Raw genomic sequence first — 9,530 nt, 5'->3', positions numbered from 1 at the left:
TACCCTGATTGGGTCGCTAACCCGATACTAGTTCCAAAACCTAATGGAACATGGCAAACTGGTATTGATTACTTTGACCTCAATAAGGCATGTCCTAAGGACTGCTTTCCATTACCTCGGATCGACCAGCTCGTAGATGCCAAAGCCGGGCATGGACTTATGTCATTCATGGACGCTTATTCTGGATATAACCAGATCGCCATGCATGCACCTGACTAAGAGCATATGAGTTTTGTGATAGATAAAGGGCCATATTGTTACTATGTCATGCCTTTTGGGCTTAAAAATGCTGGAGCCACATACCAAAGGCTTGTAAACAGGATGTTCTCTGAGCAGATAGGTAACAACATGGAAGTGTATGTTGACGATATGTTAGTCAAATCTAAACATAACAATAACCATGTGGACGACCTCCAAGAATGTTTCGCTGTGCTACAAAAATATAACATGAAGCTCAACCCACAAAAATGCTCTTTTGGAGTATCGTCGGGAAAGTTTATGGGTTTCATAGTAAACACGCGAGGAATAAAGGTTAATCCCCAAGTGAATGGCCAAGTCGAAGTAGTAAATAATACTCTGAAAACTTCTATGAAAAAGAGATTGGAAGAAGCTAAGGGAAAATGGACCAAGGAGTTTCCCCAAGTTTTGTGGTCCTATCGAACCACAGCTCGCACTTCAACAGGATATACCCCTTTTTCTATGGCATATGGATGCGAGGCTATCTTACCAATCAAGGTCCAAAAACCAACTATTTGTAGCCACGCTTATGACCAAGCCTCGAACCAATGCTAGCTCGAAGTAAGTCTGAACCTAATCGAAGAAAGACGGGACAAAGATCAACTAAAAAATGCAGCATATCGGCAGCGAGCTACCCGATATTTCAATAAAAAGGTTCGGGTCATGAAATTCAGACTGGGAGACTTGGTTTTAAGGTGTGTGTTCCTAGCTACATGGGACCCAGCCGCTAGCATGCTCGGGCCTAATTGGGAAGGGCCTTATCAAATCGAGTCAGTTATTCGACCTGGTGTCTACAAATTGGCAAGATTGAACGGGGAATTGGTACCGCGAGCATGGAATGGCGAACATCTATGACCTTACTATCAATAGTGTTGGAATGATGTCTCCTGTAACCATACTTATTTATCTTTACTCAGCTTCTAAATTGTTCAATTCTGAATAAAGTTCATTTTCGTGTCAATATGCTGTATTTCTTGCAAACTCTCTTAATTTAATAACCTATGGTCACATTCATAGGATATTAAGGGGCATCAGTGGTATACATACTATAAGTTTGAAAAAATTGCTCAAAAATAAGAATACACAAAAACAAACAAATGTGTGGATCGTTAACCAAATTATTAAAAGTAAAGTGTTTGGATATAACCAAATGCGCGAGCTAAGATGATTTGGACATAACTATATTATTAAAAGTAAAGTGTTTGGGTATAACCAAATGCACGAGCTAAAATAATTTGGAACATAACCAGATTATTAAAAATAAAGTGTCTGGACATGACTAGGTACATGAACCAAAACGATCTAAATGTATCTAGATCGAAAATATATAAGTGTATGGATTATGAACCAAACACGATCTAAATAGGTTTGGAACAAACTAGCTAAAATTGATCGACACAAGTAGGAAAAAATTAACCTACTGCAAAGCAAAGTCGATACCGAGGCTGGAGTATTTTGCAACAAAAGTTTCAAACCTCGCAACCTCGGGGAGCTACTCGAGGATGAGGAAAAGTGACTAAGAAGGCAGGATACAACTAAACTACCTATCTTACATGCCATATAAGTACTTTCAAAAGTGCATGGTAAGAGTAAGTTCTGACCTTGATAATTAAAGGAGATCGAATACGGATATATCGAATAAACTATGCGAGAACGCATGGAAACTCGAGCTTAAATCCAACATGTGTTTGTATGAATAAGCAAACATATTAAAGTAAAGCTAGATGCAGTATTACAAATATCATAAATAAATAGCTCTTTTACGAGCTGTAAATCATTTTTGCCTCAAGGGCATAAAAAGCAAAAGATAAAAACTATTACAAAGATTCAAAGAGACACAGCCCAGGATCGAAATTTAGGAGGCAGGAGCACCTTCCTCGGCCTTCTCAGCCACATTACCACCCTTACCGAGACGAATAGCATTACTATCCTCTCGATCAGCTTCCTCCTCATCTTGCCGAGCTTTCCATTTGGCCACAAGATCGGCCTCAAAAGAACCTAGGGAGCTGGTGTTGAGATCGGCATTGCTGGCCCAGATCCTATACATGGCTGTGTCAACTGCCCAATCCTTCCTCTGCTTAAACTCTTCAAGAAGACGAGCTTTTTCATCCTCCATCATCTCGAAGGTGGCCTTTTTCTCCTCCTCAAGCTTGGCATTCATCTTCTCAAGCTCCTCAACCTTGGAGCTCTTCTCTTTGAGCTTATTTTTCGCCTTCTAGAGCTCGACACTCTTCTCATAAAGGATGTTGCAGTCCTGAGCATTGACCAAAAACTGTCACTCGGGAGCCTCAAGACTACTGATGCTTTGGCCTAATCGAGACAGGACGTCCGAGCCAAGTGTGGCTCCATGAGTCCCAGTAGCATTGTTGACGACATACTCATCAACATGAGTAGAAATCGACAATAGGCGCCCTTTAGAGGTCGCTGGTCTTCGGAGGTGGGCCGAGCGTTGGGAGGATCTTGATGGTAGGAGGCAAAGGAGGAGCACCTGTGGTGGAAGCGTTGACCTGGGATGAAGGATCCGCGGTCGGGCTCATAACAATGGGAGCTATGGGAGGAGGAGTCTTCTCAGTCCTCTTAAGGACCTCAGCAGGCCAGTCAGACTTTTGTGAGGCTCTCGGGCACTTACTCTTTTTGGCCCCCTCATCACTAGCAAGCACGTTCTCGAGGTTGGAGTCCATAGTGCCTACACAATAAAATCACATTAGAAAACAATTTCAAGACACAAGAAGTTAGCACAATGCAGACAGTCAAGGAATTAAGGACAAGTGACAAGGAACCTAACTGGAACTCTTCCCCGAGCTCGTGCTCGGCGACCTTGTAATTCCCCCATCATCAGAAGAGGAAAGGGGAGTCCCTTCCCTATATGTGGAAGTCAACCTCGAAAGGTCCCTATAGTCATTCGTCCCGTATTGGACAATTATTCCATCCCAAACTTCATTCAGCCTATACATTGTGTCATACTTCCCTAGCCAGCTATCGAACCAATTGACCATATGGTCTACCCAAGACCATACATAAAAGTTGTCCCTATCATCTGGGAATAAGATCAGGGTATCGGGTTTATACTTAAGTAGCGAATGAGACCATAAAGCCGAGCTAAGGATGACCGCACCTCTTTTTCTCGAGCTTGAGGCCTCATCATTGGCCTCATTCCCCAATCATGGACTCCAAGGGCGACGAGCTGGGGATCGTACTTTAGAGCTTCACGTCGGGGGGAGGCTTCCAGTTGGAAGAGGCACAAACTTCCACTTGGTTTACTTCTTGTAGGCCCTGTCTTCTATGGATTGATACTTCTCCAGGAGACCACTGGCACGAAGCTTATCTTCATGAAGAAGATAAGATAGAGAGTGTCTACCATAAGGGAGTTGAAGCAATGTTTCCTTGTGCTCCTTCATCTCGTTCGTGGGAGTAGGGCGGTGATAGTTGGCTGAAGAATTGAATATTATGAGTGGTTCAAGCTTAAACAAAAATCGAGCATGAGGGGAAAAGGATCGTATACTTATGAATTCTTCTGAACGAATAATATCTGGAGGGAGTGTAACGACCCAAATTTGGTAATAAGGCTTAGGACCTTGATTAGTGTGCCTGGAGGGCAATAAGTGAATTACTACTTTAATATATGAATTTATGTTAATATGTGATAGAGATGCATGTTTAGTTGAATTAAATATGCATGTGGGCCCCGTTTGGATATTAGTGGTATGTTTGTGATTTTAGCCCGTTGAGGGTATAAATGTGATAAATAATATATGCATGCGATATATCTGTGCAGCACGATCCGAGACAGTTCTAGGGATCAATTAGTCGGAAAGTCACAACGGGGTTGAGAATCCGACTAAGGGCGAGTCGAGGGGTATTGTGGGTACTAGATGACTTATGGGTTTATTGGGTTATAGAAATAAATATTTGGAGATATATTTGAGGTTAGAATGTCTAGGAAGGAATACTGGGGAAATTTACCATTTTGCCCTCGGGGACGTTTTGGTACCCCGAGCCTTGAGGTAACCATATAAGCTTAAGTTGAATAAAACAAAACAAAGGAAATATTGGGAAACTTGGAGAAACCGACTTTAGCTTCTGCCATTCACTCTCTTTACAAAACCACACTAAGGGGAAAAACTTGAGGAAATGAGCTAGGAAAATTCAGAGTTTCAAGCTGGGACTTTGGAGAATTGAAGCTTGGAACTTAGAGAATCTACACAGAAACATAATTCATCAAGGTAAGCTCCTAATATGTTGAACTGTGTTAATTTGCAGCTGGTTTTAAGGTTGAAAATTAGAGTTTTGCATGTTGGAGGGATGAGGATTCAACTTTGATTTTTATAAGGTTTTGGCTTGAGCTTTTTGTTGGGTTTTGCTGTTGAATCTATGGTATAACCATTGTGATAATTAGTTAGGGTTGTTGCTTTGATTTTGGGGATAGTTGGATTGATTGTTGAGGTGAAAATGGTTTTTATTTTGGGCACGAAGGGTTGGGCCGCGGCTCTGTTCTTGAGTGCTGCAGCCCTACGAAGCTGAGGAGCCAGGGAGGCTTTGCCTCTGGGAACCGCCGCGGCGCCATAGGGCAGGGTCACAGCTCAAATGGGCATCAGAGAGGTTTTAGCCTCTATTTTGGGGGCGGGCCGCGGCGCCAGTTCTTAGGGTCGCAACTCAAAAGGGAAATTTTGGCTAAATGGAGGTTTTAAGCGCGGGAACCTAACCTAGGGTGCTCGGGATCGATTCCACCACCATGTTTGGTGGAATTCGATGTCCCAGAAGCTAGAATTATATCTGGAAACCGTTACTTGAATATTAATGGAATCCTTTATTATGCGTTGTGAATAGGTTTTCTTCTAGGCTCGGTATAGAGGACTGTGCTCGTGATTGCGATGCTTGGGAAGCTCGAGATACAGGTAAGAAAACCATTGTTCCCATAGAGCTTATGTGCAGGGCTGAGCCCTATGTGAATGTGTTGCCGGGCATAGCCCTTTTATTGAATTTGCTCAAGTTTAGTATTTGATTTATTATGCTATGGTTGCATATGTGTAAATGTTCGGCAAAAGCCGGGAACGGTGCAGGCCGAGGTTGGCAAGGCCAGGAACGGCAAGGGGACGAGAACAGTGTTAGGCACATGGAGTGCAAGGTTGAGTGCGGCAAGGGGCCGGGAGCAACGTGGAACACGTGGAGTGCAAGTTGCCAGGGCGAGACCCTAAAGGATACTTGGGATATCCTCACGGTGTGGACCACAAACCCAGGGCCTGGTAAAACACCTGGGATGGCTTGGTCGTATGTGTTTAGCCTATTGATGGCCTGTTTATATGCTATGTGTTTGTTATGCATATGTTTCCTGCTTGTGAGGGTTTTCTTACTGGGCTTCGGCTCACGGGTGCTATGTGGTGCAGGTAAGGGCAAAGGAAGAGTTGACCAACCATGAGTACGGAGAGCGTGAAGCAGCACGTACATGTTTGGCCTGCCTGGCTGCCATGGCCATTGGTTTTGAGAGATGGTTGTGACAAACCCTAGATTTTGTCGTCTAGTCGACTTGCTTTGTATTTATATGTTGTAAATATTTCTAAACAGTATTTTTGGATCCCACGTGTCAAACACTTTATGAATTTCAGTAAATGGAATTATTTTCAAAGTTTATAACTCTATTTATGGTTTAATTACACTTTTGACTTAAAATCCCAATTAGCGGGCTGAAAGCACATTTTAAACTCACTTAGTATCGGCTCTAAGGAAGTAGGGCGTTACAAGGAGTTAGGCCATCCATCCAAAAGAACGCTAGCTTGAAGTTGGGAGGATCGTTCGGCAGGTCCTCGAAGATCTTCTTCTCCTCGGGATAGCTCGAGAGGTAGTAGAAGCCATCTCCTCCCCGAGCTCGGGAGGGTTGCTTTCAAACAAAAGAGATACAAAATCTCTTTTGGTGAAGGTCCTTCCCACTTTAGCTCGTGGTAAAGCGACCTCAGCGCTGACAAGACCCTGTATGAGTTGGTCAGGAGTTGAAAGGGCACGAGCCCAACAAAATCTAGAAAGTACTTAAAAAAAGACTTCAAAGGCAATAAGGCCCCTGTCCTCATATGCTCGTGGCTCCAAGCAGCGAGATTTAGTTTATTGTCGGGATTACCATCTCCCGGGGCATGACAGCTATGCTCGATGGAGGTCGGAGCTCGACACCTTAGAGAGCCTAATAATCCTAGGCCAGGGCGAGCTAGGATGTTTGTTATCTGCCCCAATGAGGAGATCGAGCTCCAATAATTCTCAGCCTCAAAAAATTCTCCCCTCGAGGTGGGAATGGCAGTTGGCTGTGAGGTGGAAGGGTGATTTAATGATTCTTCCATCAATGAAAATTCGAGATCACCCGATTTGAACACGATCATCACCTTAAGAATAGGGTTGAGAGGGATTGGTCTAGGCTCGGGGTCCGGGTCTGGATAGATCGCGACCCTAAGTTTCTTCCTCATTTTTTCTTCGACCTCGTCGATCTGGCATCGAAAATGAGCTCAAGTATCCTCTTGCTCACACTTCAAATCGTGCTCCTGAATCAGGCGCTGGTTCCGAGTAAAGGGTGAATCTGCACTCGGAGTCTTCGGTGACTCAAGAATCACAAGTATTGACCCCCACCGCTTTTCCAAATTCCGCGATATCTAGCAAGAAAGAAAAAGGGTGAGGGCCAGACGAACAAGAAATTAAGAATAAAAATCCAGACGGTCTGTGCTCAAATGCTCAAGACTATGGAACAAGCTCGATCAAGAAGATAGGATCAGGCTCGGAGCGTGTATTCCAGGAAAATGAGGAAAAGTGGATTTATTTTTTAGAATCTTGGATTTTCAGGGAAAAGTTGATAGTTACTCAAAAAAATGATATTTTTGGGAAATGGGCCATTTGTAAACCCTAATCCTATGCCCCATTTCTTGGTCTACACGATATGATATTCGAAATCAAGATAACCCAATAAAATCCATATTCACGTCACTTATGCAAAATCTGGGTTTGGAAATCCATAACATCAGATAAGCCTTACAACTACACGATAGTAACTAAAGCATTCTGGTACTAGAATTGGTGTCCAAAGTTCTACTACAACATAAACATGCATGGAAAATCATAATGTACATGAACATATGAGAAAAAGAACATATATTTACACAATGCAGCTGGTGGGTACAGAGAAATCTGGGTTGCAAGGACAATCTCACGGAGTCGAACAGGCCAACGGTGTTTTGTTTCCTCGGCTTAGAGAACATGCAAGAGTTGAACAAGTTTTGGGTTCTGGTTTTTGTTCTTCTCTTCTCTCTGAAAGCTCTGAATACGAAAGTTAGGAAAGAAGATGGCACAAGCATATTTATAGACCACAAGGGAAGGTCAAACAACGAATTAATCTGGACCGTTGGATGAGTTTGGTATCTGATCATCGGCGGCAAAAAGGTGACAGATGAGAAGACGTGGGCATGGTGCAAACATACTCGAGTACTCTGATCATCCAATACTTTCTTGACGTGTGTCCATGTTCGAGTGCAGTTGATGGTACAATTTCCAAGAAGAGCAGTTGAAAACTCTCCCTCTCATGGGATTCGAACTGATACTTTTGAAGGGGCAAAATGTTACAACCAGATTTCGAGATAAGAGGTTATGACCACAAAAATTGGGCTCGTCAAGTGTGAGTTCGAAACATATGTGGTCATCATATGATCCAACCGTCGGTCCTCTTTGATTGATGTAATGCCCCGAATTCACCGATGTGTTTAACGGCATGAATAGTTGACCGGGAGGGCCATACTTGCTTAATTATGTTGTTAATTGATTAAATGCATGTATATGTTGATTATTTTATGATATGATGTGAAATGCATGCATGTGAGTCCATATTTCTCATTACAGGGGTGTGATGGTAATTTGGCCCGTTGAGGGTAATTTGTGTATTTGGGTGCATAACTTGTTTTGTGAATGAGATTCCATTATTATGGAGATATATTCGAGCTAAGCAACATGAGACGGTTATTTTTAGTGGATTAGCGGTTTTACCATAATGGGATCAATTTTGGGGTAATAGAAATGTTCATTTGATGATAAATTGGGAATATTTGAGATCAGGGTGAAATTTTGGAGGTTTTGACTATAGTGTCCCCGGGGGTGTTTTCGGGACCCCGAGCATTAGGTTTTATTTGAGGTTACTTAAGTTTGAAGTAGCTTATCAGATAGAACATACGATAAGAAAACCTTCCGTTCTTCCTTTTCAAAGTCTGTTTTACCGTTTAAGCCTTTTTGACGAAATCTTGAGTTCTAGGAGTCGGAATCGAGCAAGGATTGAGGCATAGCGATCCTAGGGAAGATTAGAAGCTTCTTAACCGAAGGATTTTACGGAAAACAACCCAATTGAAGGTAATCGAAGTTTAACTTTTGAGTTTTTCTGAGTTTCTAAGCTTTGAATTGATTTTGTGAATTGTTGAGTTTTCGGTTCGTTCGAGCCTTGGGTTTTGAGGGTTTTGATGTATGGGGAAGCTTGGGAACTTTGTTTTGATGATTGGGAAATTTTTAGGGATGATTTTGGAGGCTTTGAAGTGTTAGAAACGCAGTTGGGAATGGCCCAGGGTGGAGCGCTGCGACCCTTCTTTGAAGAAGCAGGTGGGGAGCTTGTGCTCGCTAGGCGCCGCGGCCCTTGATGAAGGGCGCCACGGCCCTAGCCTCTGGGAACCCTGGGGGCCGCGGCCCAAGGTGCTAAGGCCGCAGCCCTTGCCCTGTTTTCGCCTCGTTTGCTCGTTTTGACCCTGGGAACCTAGTTTTAGGCCTTGGGAGTGTCCTTGGTATTTGGATTAGTTTGGATTGATCTCTTGGAGGCTAGATAATGGTTTGAGAGCCCTTGATTATCTTGATTATTGATGGTATCCCATATGTGTTGTGATTAGGTAACCGCTAAAGGACTAAAAGCTAAACCGTTCTCAAGGGTCGTTCTTTTGTTCATTCTAGATCGAATCAAAGGTAAGAGAACTGCACCCCAAGTGTGACATGCATGGATGTTCATGAGGCATGTTGAATGTGAGAATGTGGACATGGATTGAATATAAAATGCTTAGCATATGTTGCTCACTTGTGCGTGGTACTGACTCATTAGTCAGGTTTGGCAAAGGTGCTAGTATCAACTGTGAGGCTGTGACTTATTAGTCAGGTTCGGCAGTGGTACTGGGCACTGATCACGTTGAGCTGACTCATTAGTCAGGATGGCCTTAGCGTGTATTACGCAAGCCAATAAGATTTGATCTAATCGATTATCAGCATTGAATGACTCAAAGAGCATCAATGCCAAACCGACC

The sequence above is a fragment of the Humulus lupulus genome, chromosome 9, assembly GCF_963169125.1.
Source record: "Humulus lupulus chromosome 9, drHumLupu1.1, whole genome shotgun sequence".
NCBI lineage: Eukaryota > Viridiplantae > Streptophyta > Magnoliopsida > Rosales > Cannabaceae > Humulus > Humulus lupulus.
The sequence above is the reverse complement of the archived record's forward strand: the minus strand, read 5'-3'. Positions refer to the sequence as shown.